General features: G+C 37.6%; 1 long non-coding RNA gene and 1 pseudogene across 1 annotated transcript; one reads left to right on the forward strand and one right to left on the reverse strand.

The window, feature by feature from the left end:
• LOC130049753 (beta-hexosaminidase-like) overlaps positions 1–16352 on the reverse strand; it is a 40671-nt pseudogene extending 24319 nt beyond the window's left edge.
• LOC125665204 (uncharacterized) lies at positions 7162–11075 on the forward strand. The gene is made up of 3 exons (XR_008797712.1): positions 7162–9617; positions 9917–10097; positions 10390–11075. It is a non-coding gene; the product is annotated as an uncharacterized LOC125665204 (long non-coding RNA).
• Positions 16353–25807: the final 9455 nt, after the last annotated feature.

Genomic DNA, 25807 nt, shown 5'->3' on the forward strand with positions numbered 1-25807 from the left:
GAGCGACATTAAATGATATACACCCAACATTAACTGAATACCTCTGTCAGCTCTGGGAGGCCGGGATTTCTAACCGCCAACCTTCATCCTCGGTCAAGAGGAAATGCAGTTTGTTTAGTTTGTACATAGCCATGGCGTCGATAATTTTCCTTATTTCTTCCTTAGTGTGAAAGTTACGACTTACGTCCACGTGCATCCCCCGATATTGGAACCTAGGCTGATCTTTGATCATACCGACCGGAAGCATTTTCCTTCCATTACTCAAGCTCCGCAGGGACTGATAGGCATGGAATGCCCCGGATGTGCTTTTAACAGAAATACTGATGGAAAATTTAGCAACATCGATCCAATAGGCCTCATCATATGTGACGTCATTGTTCAAAACATTGATGTCGACGGCATTGGTGATTTCTATGTAATTTGATGATGTCTTGTTGTTTTGTGTAACGATGCCAAATAAATCTACAAAACAATCGATGAAAAAGTTCTATCAAAAATGAAAAAAAAACACGGTGATTTTTTCCCGAATCTTTTTAAATATTTGGTGAAGGTAGCGTGCTTTGTCCGACATCATTGACTGTATTTCAAATACAAGTCAAACATATCGTTATAATAACCAGTATCACCTGCTAATAATTGGATCTCCTTGGTATATGTTGAAGAACGCAAAACAACCTAAGAAGAATCGATGGCCACCTGATTGTTCTGTAAAGTCATTTCAACAGGAGAGGGTATTATCGGTTTTATCTTTACACCGGAAACTGTCATACGAGCATTGATGCCAAATCTCTCGTGCGGGGTGTATGGACTCCAAGCGTCTTCTGGGTACCGGCGGTACTGTTCCGGTCTCTTTACGAAAACTGGCGTGGGGGGTAAATTTGAATAGACTTATGCCCACGTGATATACCTTCATGTTACAATCATTTATAAGGAAACCATTTGCATACGGAAAATCCTTTGGTTGAATTAGTCTTATGGAGTAAAAATATAGCTCCCAGTTTCCTGAAATCAGGTCCCCAGTACCAGTATTTCTAAACGTAATGTTGGCGGTAAAATCCTACCAGTCGTTCACGATATTGCTGATGGTGTCATATTTGACATCGAGGCTCTCAGCTATGTAGTCCACCAAGAGTTGGTTGGCTGTTGGTAATGGTTCCTCTACAGGAGAATGGCCAAAATGAAACGATTATCTGTCTTTGCAGCCAAGAACATATAGTGGTATGCAAAAGTAGCACGTACCTGGATAAAACAGCACCGTTCTGCTAAACCTTGTTCTGTCCTTTGCTCTAGAGTTTGAAAAAAAATCATGCATTCTATCATTAGCTATAATGTGTATTCCATAATATTATAATCAGCATAGAAAAAGATTTAGAGCCAGAAGTTATTTTTCGGCAGTTCAAAAAATCACTGACTATATTTGGTCCAAGAACAAATAAATCCTTAAAAGCACAAGGACTACGAAATGCGTATTAAATAAATATTTCTCTAAAATGCATATAGTTTATACACATGACGTCACAAAATCATTATTTATGTAGTAATATTCCATTATCACCTGCATATGGTGTTTATATCTCTCAATTTATTCGATACGCAGGAGCTTGTTCTGCGTATAGTCAGTTTCTAAATCGAAGCAAGTTGCTGACAAACAAGTTGATGGTACAGGGGTTTCAACAATCTCGATTGAAGTCAGCATTTCACAAATTCTTACAACTTCATCAATTCTTATAACGTTATAACGATCTAGTTCGTCAATACAACCTATCATTGGGTCAAATGCTGTCTGACGTGTTTCATCTTGATTGTGAGGCTGTTCTTGGGACACTGATTTTGATCAGGATATAGGGCTCACGGTGGGTGTGACCGGTCGACAGGGGATACTTACTCCTCCTAGGCACCTGAACCCACCTCTGGTGTGTCCAAGGGTCTGTGTTTGCTCAACTATCCATTTCGTGTTGCTTATAGGAGTTATGAGATTCATCACTGTTTCTTATCTTTACCTTTCATACTCAAAATTCCCTCCTTCTCTTATTTTTTTCTTTCTTATCAGTGATTTCAGAAAAGGTTTCCTCTGGTGACGGGTAAGTGCATCAATCGAACAATATGAAATTGACGTTTGTTATTTTGTGTAAGTCAAATGTTGATTAGTGGTTGAACTCTTTTCTTAGTGTAAAATTGCAAAACAATTTTGTATACACTTTATGTAATACTTGTAATACTTGTGTGGATCTGGAGGGAGTTTGTATATATTTTTGGTAATTGAGTTTTTATAGGTTGTTTAATTTTGTAATGCCTCTTACAGTTCTGGCAGTCATTACATCCCACTCACGTGATTCGTATCATTTATTGTTAAGTGCTTTCCCTTAAATATTGTTGTTGTTGTGGGGGGTCAGTCTATGTGCTCCACTTTGTAGAATCACCGTTCTTCCTTGATAACGCTCGAGTAAGGGACACAGTACATGATACAACCCGTCACAAGCTTATAGAGTGTTTTTTCTAATGTCATGAGTTGTAGAATTTTTATAAGCCATCATCAAGCTGCGATATACTGTCTTTTGCATCGAATGATTAAAAGGCCGCAGCTTGAGAACTTTATAGGAGGTAAATAGACAAACCAAGAGCTCTCTGTGTAATGTAGAGTACAAATTGTTCAATAATCTGTAACTTCTTAAAAAATCAACGATAAATGAATGGAGAGAGAGAGAGAGAGAGAGAGAGAGAGAGACCTTGATCTCAAATGTAATGTATGTTTTTCCTTCAGGAACCACTCGGTGGGGACATCGTGCCACGAAACCTCGTTATCCCTGCTGTACTGTACCGAAGACACAGGAAATTCCGACTCCACCTTCAAATAACCATTTTCTACTCTGCAAAAGATGATTTATTGCTAAAAACCTTTTTGGTAGAAGAGATATTGATTAGCATATTCGATGAAATAGCTACTATCGTTCTTTTTAGGATTCGATCAAACCAACGAATTAACAACCCTCCCCATTTAACAAGAAATGCACGGTATAGATCTACATTAAATGAAACTATTGTAAAGAGCAAATCCAACACCCAGCTTTATTCAAAAGACATACGTAATTCGTGTATGAAGATTTTGAGTTAAAACTCGTTATTCATTGAAATCAAAGTTTTGCATTAGAAACGTGAACTATTAATTACATGACACCAGGTGGCGCTATTCGGTAATCAATCCCAAGCTTTCCAAGTCTCTCCAACTCTTTGTGACCAACTGTGTTAGCGAATGACTCCCAGTCTTATACTGCGGTACTATCTCGTTCTGGGCTATCCCTGTCTTCCCAGGATGCTTTGTGCCAAGATCGTTCGGCCAATGAGAGAAGCCTTGGGAAGACCATGTAGTCAAATATTTCTGGTGTCATGAACGTTTCGCCCCAAGATTGGCCTTGCAAGCCTGTTAGTGGTAAACAAGTACAATAATTGGCATGGTTTAAGACGATATTAAAAAACAAACATTTGGAACTATCTTGGAAAGGTATTTCAACGCAAGGTTCTGGTGTGAAAGTTACTTCACTTGCCTGCTGGAATGTAATTTCTCTCGTTTCTATTTTAATTCAATGTTCTCATTGAACGAATGTATCTTACCAATAATGTTATCTTTGTTTTGCAATGGAGGGCAGTTTTCGTTCTTCTTTCCACACACTTTCGTTTTAGTGATGCTCTCACCAGAACGTTTGACGGCAATGTTGTCGTAAAGTCTGTCTGGCCTGAAGTAGAAAGTCTTCTTAGCGTCTGTGAACCGCGTTCCCAGTACAACCCAGTTTCCTCGGGGTCTGGTTCTTGGGGTTGGTCAAAGAAGAGATGTGTTGCATGGGACAATACCACCTTGAACGAATTGCAACATTTTGAATGCTCTCTCCGACGAAATATGCGAGGACGCCCTCACAATGTTTAGGAGATGACGAACACATATGTTATTGTATAGACAAAGAGCAAACTTTCTTTAGTAATTTTAGGGACATCTATAAAATTCATCCAATAATCTCTTTCGAATTTTAAAATAAATATGTATGAGAGAGACTATCCTTAGGAAGACATCCCTTGTCCATACTGATCTGATACATTGTATCTAGACGTTTCACATTCTACTGTCATAATCCCCAAGGACAGAAAACTTGTCCTCATTGTGCATCTGTCCTTTAATCGCAGGGTTTTTTAATTTTGTGTCTCTCTGTCTCTCTATCTATCTCTCTCTCTCTCTCTCTCTCTCTCTCTCTCTCTCTCTCTTCATGTACATTACACAAAACGGATTGACATATCTCCTATTCCAGCTATATATTACAAACAGGTACTAATCATCAGTTTTACAAATACAGCGCATACCTTATATCCACTATTAGCGAGGTCATATGCTCTACGCCCTACTCCCCATTCCCAAATATTCTGCCAAGCGTTTCCGTATACTTCGAAATTGGGTAGAGACTCTCTTGGAAAAGGCACTCCATCAGCCCTCAACAGTCCATCCTCCCAGCCAGCTAAGTTGAGTCCCAGCTGGTTGGTGATGTCGGTAACTTGTCGGACAAAATATTCCTTTAGCTGCCTGGGTGTCTTGCATTCGGGATTGCTCTTTATCAATTGTTTGCATGTTGAAGATTCCACCCAGGCGTCGGCGGGAGTTTCGTCTCCTCCATAGTGAAAATACCTCAGTGGTTGGATTCCTTGGTACATCTGTTTGATTTCTGACACGACTTTCTTGATAAATGCGTACGTGGAATCAATACAAGGGTTAATTGCATTGTTTTTGAACATCTGAACAGATACATACTCGATTGTATCCGTCGGGTCCAGTAGTCTATATTGATTTGCCAGTGTTGGGTTGGAAATCTTGTATTGAGAATACCTCTCCTCCATTGCTTTGATCGCAGCGTGAGAATGTGCAGGCATGTCTATTTCCAGAATGACGTCGATGTGACGTTTAGTGGCTTCCCTTAATATGTCCTGGAAACCCGCTACTGTGAAAAACCCGGAACCGGAAGTTGAGGAATCTCCCCCTGATCCAAGTTGTGGTATGATGCAAGTTTTCTCGTCAATGTCATGACATCTCTTACCTCCGATCTTTATACAATATATAAAAAAGATGATATGCAGTCATAAAACTATTTATCTACGAAATCGAAAGCTGACATCATAATGAATTTATCATGTCATTCTTATTAATACATGAATTAGATGATCTTGAACGAGTGATTATGGCTGATGAAATTTATGAAACGGTTTAATATTTTCCGAACCTTGATGAGTGTAAGATTTTATTCATCACACAACTATTAATAAACGCATATCTTAATTACTTTCCATTTCATGTGACTGTTGTCATTTCGAGGTTATCCTGGCCTCTATGCTTCGTCTGAGAAATATGTCCTTGAGTGCAAGAACAAAGATCTAAAGATCAAAAGGGCAACCTGATTCTCTCAGATAGGTACGCTAGAATTTTAATCTTAATATGAAGTGATGTCATTATGCTACAACAACAAATAAAACAGGAATACTTATGATAGACTTGAAGAACGTTTGTAGTAAACGTAGAAACTTGAAATTTTTGTATTTATGTCAGCACGCGCAATTTTGCGTTTTTCACGTTGTTATTGTTTGACGCCATCTAATCCGTCACGGGTTGGGGAATTAGAATTAGACTGTCGCTTGAAAATCCTGTTTCAAAGTCAAGGCCGCTTATTTTCACTTCATAAAAGACAAACTCCTCTTGGAACAGCTTTGGCTACAATCTCATGCCCTTTACCGTAAATTTTAACATAATCGCCAACTTCAACGGATGTCATGTTGTTTTGTTTATGTGGTGCATGAATACATGTGATTGTCCTACATGATTTGCACAGTTATTTAAGAAATGAACAGCACTTTTGAGCTGTTCATGATCAATATGAACGGATTTGGATTTGAGGTAAATCTGTGATTCACGGAGAATTTGCATCAAATTTAAAAAATCCTTCATATTGACCATGAACAGCTCAAAAGTGCTGTTCATTTCTTATATTTGTATTCATTTATTAAATCACCGTTTGTTTACATTGCTTGTATAAGTTAGGAAATATTTTGTTGCATAAAATGAACTCCTAAGATCCACTTATGTCACAGTCGTATTGTGACGTACGTCAAAAGATAACCATGACGATACACTTCGTCTTACCCTGCCCTTTGTCATCATTGCACGGTGCACTGCATTTTGGAGCTAGTATATCGAAAAATTGGGGTGATAATCCACGTAAGTTCACAATCTTAACCCGAGATGTGACTTTGCGTGATCTTTGGAACCCATGTACTTTTTCAAATCATTACGCTTTCTCAGTCGCGTGCTTTAACCCTTTCTCTACCGTATCGGTCAATATGACCGATAGCGCGTAAAAACAGGGCTACGCAAAAGGAGTGTCTATAAATCTTTGAAACTACGGACGTAATACATATGTTTTATATATCATATTTTTGGAAATTTTCTATATTTTTTAACTATGCAAAAATCAATTGAATAAATAAAGCCATTAAATTAAAAAAAGCATTTACAATGAAGGATGACTTCGTCTAAATATGACGCAACGCTTTGTCGGAAGGCCATTTCCCCCCTCGCTATGATTTTTTTTATTTTCCCTATGACTGCAATATTTTTTATATATTTGAGAAGCATATATTCCCTGCTTTCAGTACATATAAAAATTATTTTTAATGGCTGGCAAAGTTATAAGAATATAGCAATTTTTTGCACATATACGTTGTTTTACGATTTTATTTCGCAATGTTTAAACAGATCGGCGTTTTATCTATATTTATATATGGAAATAGGGAAAAGTAAATACATCTTGTAAAAGTAGAAGAAATGTTCTTTTTGATGGACCCTTATTCATATTATAATTCTCGGTAGTTTTTATATTACGATAAAATGAAATTGGGACATGCTGCGCGGTTGTCTTAAAAATTAGCAACAAATCGACGTCGCTAAAAGCAATCGACGCGCGTCGCACAATAAAGTGGTGAAAACTATTTGTATTGTCCTCTTTTAGTAAATTCAGTACCTGTTGATACACTAAAACAACATGCATACATGCATGAAATAATCAGCCAGGTATCTCTGCTTTTTTTTTTAAAGCATAAAACCAATATTGGTTTACAACAGTTACACAACCTACATGTAACTTCATAAAACACCTATTGAGAATATTACTTCGGCAGATTGAATTTAAAAAAAGATAAATAAAGTACTTCAAATTCAGATATAAACGTTATATTTGTTCGGAATAGTAATAAATTTTTTTCTCTGCCAAAGAAAGAAAACAAAAAAGAAGTTCGCCTATATATAGCCTGTATACTTTTATTTTTCCGTGATCCGGATCGCGGGCCTCGCGGGCTTTTCTGAAAGTGTGCACGGAGAACACACGTGTTTCCGTTTCAACGAAAACAACATCAGCTTCACCGTGACTGTCACAACCAACGCTTGTATTTTACATCTTTAAAACGACCTGATGTCAGAAGAAGATGCCCTGGATCGCCTGTTGCAGGATGACCCAAACGATCATGCATACAGTATAAATACGTACATGTAAGTTGATGTAGCCACATAGGCCGACTAAAAAGAAAACAAAAATGTGGTTTTGTCATGTTATGAAAAATTCACGATTAATTAACCGCAATTTGATGCCATGGTTTGTCGTTTCATGAAAGCAAATATTTATATTTTATGATATCTAAAACAAGTGAATAACACCCTGTCCGGGTCCGGCAGTTTGATTAACACCCCCCCCCCTTTTTCCCAGAATTATCTCCTTACGTGACGCGCGAGTGTAAGAAGGGGGTGTATTTAGTGTATAATGGGATGGGGTGGTTTTAATAAGACTGGGCATTCACGACCGCTGGTGAGAAGGCTATTTTCCAAGTTTTTTCCATGTTTATAAAAGAAATTATCTTTCTATGAAAAGAAAACACAATCTGTTAGGAAAACACACTTATGATAGAATTTATTATCATAATTTGAATTATTTTCTTTATTCTGTAACAGAAATAAAAACAAAATGTGTGTTTGGGCCAAAATGGGGGTGGGTTAACATCAATCAAAGTCTGATTATGACAGGCTAATGAAAAATAATAGTGATTTCTCTTTTATCCAAATGCATGTATTTTATATACACTTAGTAGCTTATGACCATAAATTAAATGTGATCCATACATGCTGGTACTTGTATGCTATGAGCTGATGAGCATGTGTTCCCTTCTTGCCCACAGGGGCTCGGTTGTCAGATATTGAAGTTTTGTATTATTTGTTCCCAAATAATAGATTGAAGTTTTGCATGATTTGTGTCCGAATGATAAATTATATAAATGCAAGGTGAAGATAACGAACAGTGATCAATCTCATAACTCCTACAAGCAATACAAAATAGATAGTTGGGCAAACACGGACCCCTGGACACACCAGAGGTGGGATCAGGTGCCTAGGAGGAGTAAGCATCTCCTGTTGACCGGTCACACCCGCCGTGAGCCCCATATCATGATCAGGTAAACGGAGTTATCCGCAGTCAAATCAGTGTGCCAAGTACTTTAATGTACACATGATACACCTTTTTGAAAACCTCTAAAAAAGCGGATTTTGGTGGTGGATTTTATTTATATAATTTATTATTCGGACACAAATCATGCAAAACTTCAATTTATTATTCGGGAACAAATAATACAAAACTTCAATAACTGACAACCGAGCCCCTGTGTTCTTGGCGGTCTCCTCCGTGACCGAGTGGTTAGAGCATTGCGCTCAAAATCACACGGCCTCTCATCTCTGTCGGCGCGAGTTCGAATCCCATTCGCGCCGGTAAGTGAGAAAGTTTTCCCAATTTACTTTCGAAAGATCAGTGGTCTCTCCCCAGGTATCTGGGTTCTCTCTTCCACCAATAAAAAAAAACTGGGTGCCACCAGATAACTGAAAAATTGCTGAGTTTGGCAGAAAACATCAATCAATCAATCCCCTTCTTGCCTAGATTTTCTCTAATTTCGACTAAATCCACAGCCCATCAGAGTACCATACAAGGGGATTTAGACACTGGGTACCATTAAGAAGCAATTCAATTCAACTTTTATATCTGGGGTCATTCACTTTCCCTCAGAGTTTCAGTATTTTCGCTGGACCCTGTAGGTTTTAACCTGAATTTCTTCAGTATTTGCCCTCGTGTATAATATATGCTAGGCATAATGCAGATACCTACATGATACATTTTTTTTCATTACCCACTCTGCTACTCTCGCAATGTATAATAAAATATTCGATTCATTTCTAACACATGTATGCAATCCCTTACCATATCTTTAAATAAATTTGAGTAAATAAATTTAAGTGCGAAACTGTTCCATGCTACCGTGAAACTTAGATTTTGCTTTTTAAACATAAACCAACAATTCTTAATTGTGATTTCTTTTCTTCTTTAAAAAGGGTATTGACATCCCAATATTTAGTGGGAAGTTCCCAGGTATCATCCGCTAGCGACAGTCTACTGACAAATCCAGACATGCATTGGAAGGATGCTGATATGGAGGACACAGGAACACCTGATCCCAGAACTGTGGCATTTCATTCGGGGTGACAACCTGGCTTTCAGTTGGTATGACTCTTTGAGGTTGAATATAGGGTTAAATCAGTGTAAATTTGATTAACATTCAAATAAATCCAGATAATACATTCACAACTGGAATCATGGCATTATGGTACACTGATATGTGTGTACCATTTTACTGGGGGTTTTTTGTGTGTGTTTTTTTTTTTTTTTTTTTTGCTGCATAACTAGGGATCGTATACATACAAAATGAGACAAAACAATTTCTAATTAGTTTCTAATTATAAGATATGACACGTTTTAAGGTATGGTGGCCAATACTGATTTTATTTGCAATTTTCTTTCAGATATGGGACCCTATTATTCGGAGAACTGCAAATTTTATGAAGCTGTCTTTGACAGAAGATTTGGTTTTCTCCATCTGTGTTGCCACCAACCATTATGCTGAGATGGTCATATCTAGGGGGAAGGGTTGCCATATACTTCCCAAGGAAGTTTGCACCCTCTCACTGAAGAGGAACTGTACAGGTATTACTAGTTTTAAAAACCGATATTGTGGCAGTGATTTCCAGTTTCAAAAGAATAATAAGATGCATAGTAAAAAGATTACCTTTACCAAAATTAATCTGGCTGTGAATGTAACTCATTTATTAAATGTGTACTACAATTACCTCAGATAAAATTTCATAAGTAATTAGAGGCATACTTTTCAGAGGGCCTTGATTATCGAAAACATTTACAGAGCCAATTTGAGTATTCAAAAGCTTTGACAATACATTAGTATTTAGGACTAAGTATTAAGAAATACTTTTTTTTCCAGATTTTTGTGCATTATCTTATACACGCCTGCTGTGAAGTTCCAGTCGATAGACAGATATTGGTCAAGGCATGCCCCTGTCGGAACAACTCGTTATCAAGAATTATGTCTAGAAATAGGTTTCAAGAGGTTGAATATAAGAACATTTTTGTTAAATATGATGCAAGTACATTTAAATCTAGTGATTGAAAGTAAGTACTTGAACATTCGCTTATGTTGAACTTGGAGAGGAAAAATGGTTAGTACTTTTTGATAACATTTGATAAGGTGTTGTTGCTTAGCAACCAAATATAACTGAATAAAAAATAGATTATTTTAGATTAACAATAATTGAAAGATTTTTGTTTTAATGTTGCAATACTTATTCTATTTAATGGAACATAATGGCAAAACGTCATATTATTAGAAAATGATGGACAAGTATATAAAGTACGAAGTTTCCATTTGATGACCTTTGACCTTAATTCTCTTCATTACATTTTTTTTTAAAAACCTTTTAAAATGATTAAGATCTATTTAAAGATTATATTTTTAAAATAAAGTGACATTTACTAATCATCATGGATTGTAATTACGTTTAAATTGTGTCGAATGGATGCAGAAAGGCAAATTATGGTCAAAATTGTACTATGAGTGTTGTTACTTAGCAACCAAAAATATTTGTTTGTCAATAAAATTGATTAGTTTGATTTTGTTCTTTTTGTAGTATATTAAAAGGCACATTAGCTCATACATTTAGAATTTCCTATTTTTGACTCTAATCTAGTGAGAGGGGTCGTAATATATATATTTCAGAGAAAAAAGATTGCAAAAATGTGCACTTATATGACCTTTGATCCCGTAGACCTATATGAGGTCATGGGATACATTGACAAATTTTATAAGAAATTGTTCCCTGTCCAATTCCTAACAAAATTACATGTCATATGCCTACCCCAAATCGTGATCCATGCAGATTTAAATCGATTTTAAAATACTGTCATTTAGTCTCTAAAAACCTCTAAAATGTGCTGGTAGAGAAAGGGTTAAACTAGTTCATAATCAAATCGAACGGATTGTGCCTCGTGCTGAAATTCGTTGGTTCATAGAGGAAAATGCGATTTGTAATATTACATATTAACCTGTGCTACGAGTTCGTATCGTTTTTCCGAACCCGCGTTATGAACCCAGAAATAGTACTATTGTGCGATAGAAAGTGATAAAATTTGTTATTCATAAAATTAGCTTAGGAAGGGAAACGTTTGGTTCTAGATTTTACCTCTGTTAATTCCGGAATACCGGGGATCTCCAACCTCCACCCTTCGTCGTCCGTCAGATGTATGTGTAACTTGTTCAGTTTGTACATCGACATTCCATCCATCAATCTTATTATATTCGTTTTTGTCCGAAAATTCCTTGACACATCCACATGCATACCTCGATGTTCAAAACGAGGCTCGTCTTCCATTGTGACATCTGGTATACTTTTATGATCAGGAGAACCAGCCACTAAACTGAGGAGATATTGGACGGCGTAATGCACAGCGGCAGGTGAACGACCGATCAACGTGATTGTTTCTTCATCCAAATTGGTGTAGAGGTGGTAAAGACTAAGATTTTTTCCTAAGGCGGAGTTTGTCCATAGTCGAATCTTCTTCTTTTGTTTGTTAGTTTCTGCATTTTCATTCACACTTACTGCTATCCCTAGTTTTTCTAAAATGGTAAAAATCTTAATAATATACAAACTGAAATTAACATTTCATCATAAGTCGTTTACACCACTCCCTGTGGGTGATCGGGTATGTTGTCTAATACAATTCTATGTAACGGTGTTGTTCGTTCGTACAACAATAATCTACCAGATCATGAGACACAACTTGATTCCAAGACAGTGACATATCGTGGCATGTTGGAAAATTTATTGTCAGTTCGAAAAAATATATATATTGCATCGGAATCGGGAAAGTTGGTATTCCAGTGGCGGACTGGATGGTGAGTTACGGGGGTGACTACTCCACCCCTCCCACTTTGATTGACCATTTTATGCAGATGGTCAATGCATGCAATATTGAGGTCTATAATGTCTGTCTAGGGCGGAGGATATATCACCTTCGGTCGCAGCCCTTATTATTAAAAAAAGACTTCGATTCACTCCTGTATGCAATGACTCTTCAAGAGTTGTTCAGTAGACCGAGGGGCTTAGTGGTTAAAAGGTCTTACCGATAAAGATATGGGTCTCGAATTGAATTACTTATCCAACTGGAAAGATGTCCAATTCATGATAATGAGCTATGTTCTTTTTTATTGTTATCTGAATCAATTGATTGATTGCCTGATTAATTGATTGGGATGACACGTACGTTTGAAAAACTTACGCTTTTTAATGAGAGACGTTGCCAACTTTGAGAAAGCGCCCCAAGAACTGAGTGAGGTCAAGTGTATTAAGTGGTATTTCTTTGCTGTATTATCACCTACTGCGGCAGGGGATATGGGACACTAATGGTCCATCCATTAATAACCCACGACTTCAATTTCTAACATAGGTCGTTCGGCGAGTGACCCATCTCTGTCAATCTTGATGACGTGTATCGCGTCACGAAATTGACCCCCGATCTCCCGCCCATGACGATTGGTTACTTTACCAAATGAGCTCCAATCGGTGGCAGATCCAGAAAATGTTATAGGCTGTGTTCCAAGTGTCTACCTTTTCTACCACAAACGCGGAAGGGGGTGGATATAAAAAAAAAATGCAAAAAAGTATGATTTTAAATTCAAACAAAGTGATATAGTGGAAGTATCGTCAACTCTGTGTATGTCTGACACTGCATGAAATATGTTGGTTCATAAAATACGGTTTTTATTTCACCGGATGTGGCCATTAAAATGAAAGTACAAATGAAATACCAGTAGAAGAAATCTAGGTTAAGAATATAATCCTTACCTTTGAGAAGTGAACAGCTCTCGGAGACATCGGAAGTACATATAGCAGTTTTATCGCTGATGCTAAGGTATTTAGAACTCCGGATTTCCATTTTCTTTGGTGTAGGAATGATTCGGTTGCTGTGAGTGTTAAAGTTTCTGACGTTATATCTCCTGTAGCGATCCTGAGCTGTGAAAGGGTTTTACTGGTCCACGCGGTATCGCTTCCACTGAGGAATGGAAGAAAAATCTACCACAAATCGCTTCCCCATCGCCGTCGATTCAATGTTCACTGGATTCAGATTCTGCCCCGTCACATACCAGTTAGGGGGCACGTCGGATCTCGACACAGCCCACCATTGTCCATAAAATTCGATAAAATGAATACCATTCGGCAAAATATCTGGAAAGTCTGCTGTCGGCGTCATGCTAAACAATCCTCCATTGATGTGAGTAAATTTTACCTTGTAATTGGGTAAAATGTATCCATCCGCTGATGGAAGATTGCCAGGTTCTATCATCCAGAAGCTGTAAAAGTAAATTGACCAATCGTCTCGTCTGATTGTTTTACTTCCGGTGTTCGTCATATTGAGGCTAAACCTGTGTTTCTTGCCATCATACTTGGTGTTGTCATTCACTTTGATTTTTATTTCCAGATTTTGACCGATATAATTCAAGTCCGTTTGTTGCAAGGCATAGATCGCCGCTGAAAGGGTATTAAAAATCAAAATGAGTTAACAAGCATATCTTCTGATAAAAACCAACAGTTGATTTCAATAAAGTGTTTTTCATGGAGCCCTGATACACATGTACATACATGCTTATGTTGTAAATGAAATCCAACTACTTAACTAGGACATACATCAAATGGTATACCTAAGCCATATAAATTTAATTTTTAGAGCTTTATATGTAGTATACCGGCGTGAAGAGTTCCAGTTTATACGCCCATGTATTTTCACAACTGAAATTTCTTTTTATGCCCCCGACATCAAAGATCGCGAGGGAAGCATGGTTTTTGTCATGTCTCTCATTCTGAAATTCTGTCATTCTGTGTGAAACTTTAACCTTGCTAAAAACTTTTGAACATTAAGTGCTAGAGCTTTGATATTTCACATAAGTATTTCTTGGGACAAGACCTTCCCGTGTGTACCAACATTTTTTACCCTGTGACCTTGACCTTTGAGTTTGACCTACTTTTTTAAAAAAAACATTAACCTTAATATCAACTTTGGAACCGTAAGTGCTAGAGCTTTGATATTTCACGTGTATTCCTTGTGACAAGACCTTTCTGTTGGTACTAAACCTTCTGACCTTGACATTTGACCTACTTTTTAAAAAAAGACATTGGTCATAACTTCTAAATGGTAAAATATTAGAACTTTCATATTGCACATGAGCATTTCTTGTGATAAGATCTTTCTTCTGGTGCCAAGATAATTGTCCTTGTGACCTTGACCATCTTTGGAATTGGCCAATATCGGGGGCATTTGTATTTCACAAACACATTTTGTTTGTACTTACATTCCGCTTATTTTTTTGTCGGAATCCCCAGCCATTTAAGTAGACGTACAAATGTTAATATACTTATCAAGATTCATACGCGCACCTGCGGGGCAATTATGATTATGAGCAATAGTTGTATTAAGGCGTCAAAGGTAAAAACATTGAAAAAGTGAATGAAAAGGAGAAGTTAACGAACAGTGATCAATTTCATAAATCCTATGAAGAATACAAAATTGAGAGTAGGGCATACGTGGACTCCTGGACACACTAGAGGTGGGATCAGTTGCCTAGCAGGAGTAAGCATCCCCTGTTTGTCTACGCTAAAATAGTTTAGAATAGGCCCTTCTATTACTTATAACACATATCCACACCATGAATAAAAGGTTGACATCCATTGACGTATGAAGAAGAGTTTTAACATAGTGTCTGTGTCGAACGAATTTTATTTCGAGGGAATGAATTTTGTTTCGAGAGAACGAATTTTATTTTGAGGGAACGGATTCTATTTTGTGAGTACGAATTTTATTTTGTGTGGGGCAAATCTTATTTTGTAAGAACGATTTTTATTACGCGGGAACGATTTTTTCACCTGTCGTAAATCAGTCTCCTGCCTGTCCTAAATCAACCTCCCACCTGTCCTAAATCAGTCTCCCACCTGTCCTAAATCAACCTCCCACCTGTCCTAAATCAATCTCTTACCTGTCCTAAATCAACCTCCCACCTGTCCTAAATCAGTATCCCACCTGTCCTAAATCAATCTCCTACCTGTCCTAAACCACTCTCCCACCTGTTCTAAATCAGCCACCGTATGTGTCTCACTGCATAATTAAAAAAGATATTAATTTTCTGGAGAATTTGGGCATTGTTTGGATTTGATTATCAGATAAAACATTGAAGCAGAACCAGTTGACTTTGTTTTCTATATTTATGATATAAAAATGAATATTTTCCAGTATATCATGATACTATCATATTGCAAAAACTTGGAAACTGGGGGGAAGCATTGTTAAAAACGTTAAACCACCCCGACTTATGAGTGATAGCGAGACTAATTTATGTACGACTTATGTGTGATAGCGAAATTAATTTATGTACGATTTATGTGTGATAGCGAGACTAATTTATGTACGACTTATGTGTGATAGCGAGACTAATTGAAACATAGAAAAGCGATACGAGTACAACAACAAGGTGTCACTACAAATACCCCACACACACACACACTAAAATACCCCCCCCCCTTTACGGGATTTCCTATCAATTGCTTTTTTAAGTCGTTCTTCCGTCTTTGGTCTTTTTTTTTTTGTAGTGGTGGGCGGAGACTTAAATTCACCAGTATATTCTGTACAATGCTCACATTTCTTTAAATATCGAACATTGGTCCAGCATTGATTCTATAAACTGGTACCCCTCCCTGTAGGACAGTCACAGCTCCCGGGCATTAAATAGACAGCTGTAACATCTGGGACACGGTGCAAAACAGTCCCAAAATTATCAAAGATACCATCACCGCCGACATCGTGCAGTCCCAAAATTATCAAAGACACCATCACCGCCGACATCGTGCAGTCCCAAAATTATCAAAGATACCATCACCGCCGACATCGTGCAGTCCCAAAATTATCAAAGACACCATCACCGCCGACATCGTGCAGTCCCAAAATTATCAAAGATACCATCACCGCCGACAACGTGCATTCCCAAAATTATCAAAGATACCATCACCGCCGACATCGTGCAGTCCCAAAATTATCAAAGACACCATCACCGCCGACATCGTGCAGTCCCAAAATTATCAAAGACACCATCACCGCCGGCATCGTGCAGTCCCAAAATTATCAAAGACACCATCACCGCCGACATCGTGCAGTCCCAAAATTATCAAAGACACCATCACCGCCGACATCGTGCAGTCCCAAAATTATCAAAGACACCATCACCGCCGGCATCGTGCAGTCCCAAAATTATCAAAGACACCATCACCGCCGGCATCGTGCAGTCCCAAAATTATCAAAGATACCATCACCGCCGACATCGTGCAGTCCCAAAATTATCAAAGACACCATCACCGCCGACATCGTGCAGTCCCAAAATTATCAAAGACACCATCACCGCCGACATCGTGCAGTCCCAAAATTATCAAAGATACCATCACCGCCGACAACGTGCAGTCCCAAAATTATCAAAGATACCATCACCGCCGACATCGTGCAGTCCCAAAATTATCAAAGACACCATCACCGCCGACATCGTGCAGTCCCAAAATTATCAAAGATACCATCACCGCCGGCATCGTGCAGTCCCAAAATTATCAAAGATATCATCACCGCCGACATCGTGCAGTCCCAAAATTATCAAAGATACCATCACCGCCGACATCGTGCAGTCCCAAAATTATCAAAGACACCATCACCGCCGACATCGTGCAGTCCCAAAATTATCAAAGACACCATCACCGCCTGCATCGTGCACTCCCAAAATTATCAAAGACACCATCACCGCCGGCATCGTGCAGTCCCAAAATTATCAAAGATACCATCACCGCCGACATCGTGCAGTCCCAAAATTATCAAAAACACCATCACCGCCGACATCGTGCAGTCCCAAAATTATCAAAGATACCATCACCGCCGACATCGTGCAGTCCCAAAATTATCAAAGATACCATCACCGCCGACATCGTGCAGTCCCAAAATTATCAAAGACACCATCACCGCCGACATCGTGCAGTCCCAAAATTATCAAAGACACCATCACCGCCGACATCGTGCAGTCCCAAAATTATCAAAGACACCATCACCGCCGACATCGTGCAGTCCCAAAATTATCAAAGATACCATCACCGCCGACAACGTGCAGTCCCAAAATTATCAAAGATACCATCACCGCCGACATCGTGCAGTCCCAAAATTATCAAAGACACCATCACCGCCGACATCGTGCAGTCCCAAAATTATCAAAGATACCATCACCGCCGGCATCGTGCAGTCCCAAAATTATCAAAGATATCATCACCGCCGACATCGTGCAGTCCCAAAATTATCAAAGATACCATCACCGCCGACATCGTGCAGTCCCAAAATTATCAAAGACACCATCACCGCCGACATCGTGCAGTCCCAAAATTATCAAAGACACCATCACCGCCTGCATCGTGCACTCCCAAAATTATCAAAGACACCATCACCGCCGGCATCGTGCAGTCCCAAAATTATCAAAGATACCATCACCGCCGACATCGTGCAGTCCCAAAATTATCAAAAACACCATCACCGCCGACATCGTGCAGTCCCAAAATTATCAAAGATACCATCACCGCCGACATCGTGCAGTCCCAAAATTATCAAAGATACCATCACCGCCGACATCGTGCAGTCCCAAAATTATCAAAGACACCATCACCGCCGACATCGTGCAGTCCCAAAATTATCAAAGACACCATCACCGCCGACATCGTGCAGTCCCAAAATTATCAAAGATACCATCACCGCCGACAACGTGCAGTCCCAAAATTATCAAAGATACCATCACCGCCGACAACGTGCAGTCCCAAAATTATCAAAGACACCATCACCGCCGACATCGTGCAGTCCCAAAATTATCAAAGACACCATCACCGCCGACATCGTGCAGTCCCAAAATTATCAAAGACACCATCACCGCCGGCATCGTGCAGTCCCAAAATTATCAAAGATATCATCACCGCCGACATCGTGCAGTCCCAAAATTATCAAAGATACCATCACCGCCGACATCGTGCAGTCCCAAAATTATCAAAGACACCATCACCGCCGACATCGTGCAGTCCCAAAATTATCAAAGACACCATCACCGCCGACATCGTGCAGTCCCAAAATTATCAAAGATACCATCACCGCCGACAACGTGCAGTCCCAAAATTATCAAAGATACCATCACCGCCGACAACGTGCAGTCCCAAAATTATCAAAGATACCATCACCGCCGACAACGTGCAGTCCCAAAATTATCAAAGATACCATCACCGCCGGCAACGTGCAATCTTAGATTAGCAGGAAAATCATTGACCGAAACAAAGATAGGATCACCGCCGACATCGTGTATAGTACTGACAGATTCTCTTTAGATTAGCAGGGAAAACTGCTGAACGGAACACCGAGTTAAATCTGCATATAACGTGAACTTGAGGTTACATCAGTCTCATATATACGCAGAGTTTTTAGATTATTGATTGACATCTGTACACTAAATGATTCAATTTTCGTCCGTGAGCCGTTCACTTACAATTTCTACCCAGAGTTATCGTTCCTTACACTCACAATCTCTACCCATTCTCTCATTCTCTCAGAGTTCCGCAAACTTCACTTACTTATAGTGCGAGTAATGCACGAAACTCTGGGTAGAGAATGCCATTCTCTATCCAGAGTTCCGTGTGCTACTCGCATGTGAAATGTGCGTATCGTGCCCTCTGGTGAGAGAATGAATCTCTACATAGAGTTATCGTTCCTTACAGTCGCATATACCTGTCAACGAGGGTTTTTTCAAGATCTTGTAAAACGGTAAAAATGCTCAAATAAAATATGATTTCGACTTCAATTGCAAAAATATACCTAAATCAATCAATACTAATTTATTGATTACACAAATTATTGTCACAAAAGACGAAGGAAGCACATCCCATAATTGATATACACAGGGATCATTATGTTACAGAATGTACTTTTATTGTTTTCTTCGTGAACTATCGTTAGAAATATTAGGGGGAAAATGCTCCTTTACCTTTATACACCAATTTTTACAGAATGTAATTCTATTTATTTTTTTTCTTGTCACAAATTAGCATATAAACCAGGACTTCGCACTTTATCGGAAAGATGGGATCATTCGACCTTGAAAAGGTGTTTTGCTAACGAACCGTGATCAATTTCCTAACACCTATAAAAAAATACAAAATTAAGAGTTGGGCAAACAAGGACCTTAAAGAAGCAGTAACTGTGAAAGTTACGGCAACCAGTTTATTTCAAAATCTATCAATTGCATAAAAATCTATATCAATGACAAATATAAACATTCATTTTGTACCAAAAACAAGAGAAACCTAATAAAACTACGTTGGGTATTAAGTGTGTGAAATAATTCAATACTGGTGTTATTACTGAAATATATAATATAGAGCAATTTTCATTTTTTTTTTTTTTTTCATTTTTGGTGACAAACTGACTTAACTGAATAAAGCAATCACCCGGAAAGGGCGCGTCATGATTTCCGAACTTTTTTTTATATCTCGGGACAAAGCATTTAATACTTTATTCATAATGCTTACATTAATCAGGACATCTATATCTCTAGAATGTAATGTTAGTTGAATAATCAACACTACATGTAGCACGGTGATAGATGTCGTCATATCGTACATTTTAATCACGTGTTTATGATACCGGAAGCTGCATCATAACAGCGGAAGGGAAATAGCATGAATTAATTTTTATTTTGTAAATAATTGTATCAACACCTGTTAAACCTGGCAATGTCTAAAATACTAAATACAAAGACGCAATTTTCTTTCTTTTCGCGTTTCCTGTTTGTTTTTCCTATTCTGTATCTTCTGTTTATAATATTTATACCTACAATTAAAGTGTTGACTATTTATTAATTCCATACGATATTATATTAGAATTGATTACAAGCCGCCCTGTTATGAATTACCTATATTTTTGTAATGTTCAAACCATCATATCCTTTGTGTAATACTGTATTTATATATTATTTATATTATTATATATTCTAATGTTTATATGACCTTGTACGGAGAGGACTTATATAGACAGTGCCTGCTGTCCATGGAGAGGATTTATATAGACAATGCCTGCTGTCTACGGAGAGGACTTATATAGACAGTGCCTGTTGTCTACGAAAATGACTTATATAGGCAGTGCCTGTTGTCTACGGAGAGGACTTATATAGGCAGTGCCTGCTGTCTATGGAGAGGACTTATATAGGCAGTGTCTGTTATCTACGGAGAGGACTTATATAGGCATCGCCTGCTGTCTACGGAGAGGACTTATATAGGCAGTGCCTGTTGTCTACGGAGAGGACTTATATAGGCAGTGCCTGTTGTCTACGGAGAGGACTTATATAGACAGTGTCTGTTATCTACGGAAAGGACTTATATAGACAGTGCCTGCTGTCTACGGAGAGGCCTTATATAGGCAGTGCCTGTTGTCTACGGAGAGGATTTATATAGGCAGTGCCTGATGTCTACGGAGAGGACTTATATAGGCAGTGCCTGCTGTCCAATACTATCATGAATTATCATAATAAAATACTGTTTGAATCAGAAGAGACGCTCTTATTCCAAGCAACGTGACATTAACATAATATTATAAATCTATACTATATTAAATGATGCGTTTACCTAGGCACATCCTATATATTTGACCTTTCTGAATGCTTTACGAGAGGAAAAATTAGAAATAATTTGATTTTGACATTGTTTTGATATTTGACAGCGTGTAAATGTCCACGTTTTACAAACACAGTGAAGCATTACGAGACAAGAGGTGAAAGAGACTGACCTGTGGTCACCATCAGGATTACGAGACCGAGACTCATCATTCGCTTCCCCGTGGTCCAATTCCCAGCAAATGTAAAAGACAATCAACAATATAAACATGTACAGTTACAAAGAAAACCCTCGATGAATTCCGAGCGCCGGTGCTTTGAATTTTTTTGAAATTACATGTATAGATAGTTTTGCTAAAATATGCGAGTAACGATTTATGGTCGTATTTTTATACATTCTAGATAACTTATGAATATACATGATATTATATGTTCCATAAATCTCCAATGACAGTCGATCAAAATGATTTCCATATAAAGGATTAAAAATCAATTGACGGCGCCTCGGGAGACATGTATACTAAGTAGTTCTGCGAAAAGAGATTTTTTTGTAAGATGATGATATACTTTAACAGTCGCTACACTCCGGCGAAAAAGCAGTGGAGTATTCAGTCAATTAAAAAATGCAAGTGAACTACTTGTATTCAAGATGCTCGAAATATCAAAAAGTATGTTATCATTCAAACCACAGGGACTAAGCCCGGTTTAGGCCCGAACTCAGCGATACCATAACTATTTATGGCATCACTGAGTTCGTCCCAAAACGGGCTTAGCCCCCGTGACCCAAACTTAGTAATTGGGTGCAAATAAAATGGAAAAGGGAAAGAAAATTGAAACAGTGTCATGGCGTGTGGAATATTTTCTGTCTTTCGTTTAAAGATTATTTTTTTAAGATTAATATGTGAGGTTTGTTGTTCTTAATTTTTTCTTTAGCATCAAAGAAAGCGTTTTTTATGAGCTCATTTTAAACATTGACCATTTTCCTGTGACTAACTCCATTACCAATCTGCCCGTGACTTACAAACACTATAAAGACTCATAGTTACAGATGTAGTATGTGCTTAAATATAATCTATTTTGTAAGTGAGTTATATGAATTGACTGCACCCAGAGTACATATTACGACTGTTGTCGATACTTCAGAGTACATGTTACGACTATTATCGATATTTCAGATTATTTATTTTCTACTGACAGTTGAAATAAACAATCCAAGCATATGCTCACGACACGTTTCAAAATTCAACTGATACGAGTATACTCCTAAAAAAAAACATGTAATATTTAACAGACAAAGACTAATGCTAAATTTCCCCCGTAATTTTATCTATTTACACAGCGTCAAAAAGAAACCCACCATGTAAACGAATTCGAGGATAAAATACATTGATGGATCTCTTAAAATAGGTCCCTATTGGTGCCGTATAAGTTTTACATTGTAACAAGCCTTACAGAATTCAACATTTTTTTTTCAAGATTATGAAGATATTTAAGGTAACTCCATCCTCATGTGACTTATCGATATCAATGGTTGAAAGTGGAAAAAAAACCTGTATTAATCACCACTCAATATAGTTTAATTCAATCAATTTAGTTTTAGTGTGTGTTGGGGGGGGGGGGGGGGGGGTCTTACTGAAAACTGTGAATTTATTTTTTATCAGACTTTAAACTTTTGATCTCGCCCCATAGTGATTACGACTAGATGAATATAAGCACATGTTCAATATTTTGAGATTTATCGATTAAAAACAACCTAACGATGTCTTAATTGGGATTTTCTACATTTTGAAGAAATATTTTACAACTCTTCATTGTGGTAAGGTATTTCTAGTGTAACAAACATTACTTTGGGAAACTGGTGACAAGATTTAACTTGAGGTAAACAAAATCGATCCTTCGCAATCGGTGTTTAGCCAAAAAGAGCAAACGAAATAAAACACCAATGAATTCAAAGATCTTTGCTATATAGAAATATCTTAGACATTATAAATGATATACACTGTACATGCAATCACAATTCGGGGGGATACACCCCCTTAACCCTGTAACGATAGGGTAGCTGTTCGGTTATAAAATCTGTTTCGTTTTGTTTCGGTAGATTTCGTTTCGTTTCGCTTCGGTAGGTTTCGTTTCGTTTCTGTGGGTTTCCTTTCTTTTCTGTAGATTTCGTTTCGTTTCGATTTCGTTTCGCACTTTACAGGTACCCGCAACTATACCAGAAATTTTCGAGTTTTCCCTCAAAGCTGATGAAAAAATTTCAAATTGAAATGACAGCATTTTCTAGTCTGGTTTGGACCTGTCGGTCGGTCAACATGTCGGTCAGTCAGTCGATTTTTTAAGACCCCTTTGATTGACAGAAATCAGACTTGTTATTATCCTGATCCCTCCTAATACGTAGTTTTCCTCCATTGATTTTGGGGTCACGTGGTCAAACGTCAAACTAAGTACAGTAAGATATTGTCTGCGCAATATCTACAACACCTTTGTTTGATAGACATCAAGCTCGTTATACTATTTTCACCTCAGGAGTAGATGAACCCTGTTAATTTTGAGGTACCATGGTGAAAGGTCAAGGAACACACTATCTGGACATAGGAAGATATTGTTCACGTAATGTCTTGAAAACTGACATCAGCCTTGGTACACTGGTGCAATTTTAGGACAGATGGTGTGTCCGGGGGTTCGTGATTGCTCAACTCTCTATTTTGTATTGCTTATAGGAGTTATGAGATTGATCACTGTTCGTTATTTTCTCCTTTCATTGTCCCTATTGATTTTGAGGTCCAAAGTTGAAAGGTCACCCATAAAGAGTAGATTACCCCTATTGGTTTTTTCAAGTCATTAGGTCAAAGCTCATAATTCAAGTGATTGGTTACCCGCAGCATTTCTTTCATTGATTATTTGTCATATCCTCATATCCTACATGCTGCTCGGACCATAGCGATGGTCATATTAGATTACAAAGCCAATAACCAGTACATATAGGTATGTGTGTATAGTAAAACTATGTAAAGCAAGGACATAGAATCTTTAGAGACGGTCATTTTGTTCTAATATGATACACATTTATAAAGCAATACATATTTTGGTGACTCTTCAACATGTCTTATGATAGTGTGGCTCATTTTCATTTCGACTTTAACAAGGTCATTAGTCAACTCACTTTGGGCATAAAAATTATTGTTGATTATCTTTAGAACTCTTTGCCTGATAGAGATGAAACTTGGTAGCGTGGTTACATTTTACTAGTACATAACCCGCATTTTTCACTGTAGATTTGATTTGAACATATTTTATTGCATAAATATAAAAAAAAAAAAGGATTGGTTACAAGGTCTAGCAACTTAGAAAGCCTCTCCCGTATACAAAATATAGTATGTTACCCTAATGTACAAATAAAGATTGTCGTACCACAAAAAATATAAAATATCATAATATACAATTATGATAATGTACAATTAATGTATAGGTTCATGTAAGTATATAATCAGGCATAAAATGCAAAACATATCTTAGAAATATAATATGCAGGTTTGATTAAAATATGTTTGATTTCTTAATAAACTTCTTAACTACTCAGAAAATATATTTTTTTAAAAATACATCATTTGAAAAATATTCATTTCCCCATAATAAAAAGTGGGTATCGACAACAGCAATATCATGTAGCTGAAGCAGTTCATTGAAACAAAAACAATTTCTTGCTTGATTGTACCTTTTGCATGCAAAGATGAAATGATTGATATCTTCAATATCACCACATATACACAATTTGGAGAGGCAATTGTGGTTTTTTTTACAATAAAGATCATTATTGAAGATACAAGAATGTCTTAATTTGGTATGAATAATATTAAGATATCACTGACCATATGAATAGTATAAAGGTAGTTTCGAGGGTGTTATTTTTATGTTGTTTTTTTTTAAAATTATCAATTGAAGTTTTCTCCAGGGCTTACTTCTGAACTTAGCACGATCACTGTCGTTAGAGATATTCTTTTCAAGTTGATACTCTCTGTTAATGTTACGCAGAAATCGTTAATGATTTTATCACATTACTTGATTTTTTTTTATTCTGATTTGATATGGAGGTTGTGAAATGTTGTGTACATCAGGCGCCACCTGTCACAGAAAAATACGAGCCACTCTCTGTAACGACAATGATACAGATATCAGTAATTCTCAGAAATAATCAACAGTTCTAGACAAATTACGATTGTGTCACTAACACATACCAATGGTACACCGTCCGTACACAATCAGAGGGTCACTTCGCTTGACCTGCAGTTTTATAGGACGATTACCATATTGCTCATCGATTGACCGTTTGGTTTCAATAACAGTGAGGTTATATGACCACGCCATGCCAGGAAAACAAAGGTAAAACCTGTTAAATTAAAATCAATGAATAGCCTCAGGAATATTTTAGGGTCTATAGGGGACCGAAATAAGGCCCCATTCCCAATGCTAAAAAGCAGGTATTTTCCCCAAGTTTTGCTTTGCAATTCCCAAACAATGAAAACAAATCAAGCAGGGTAGCCAAATCATTCATAAATCTTCTTCACAGGCCCACATATTACAATTTTTGCTTCAAAATTCTTAAGTAAACCTAATTTGTTGACCTCTGCTTATTCAA

Source organism: Ostrea edulis, chromosome 8, assembly GCF_947568905.1.
Source record: "Ostrea edulis chromosome 8, xbOstEdul1.1, whole genome shotgun sequence".
NCBI lineage: Eukaryota > Metazoa > Mollusca > Bivalvia > Ostreida > Ostreidae > Ostrea > Ostrea edulis.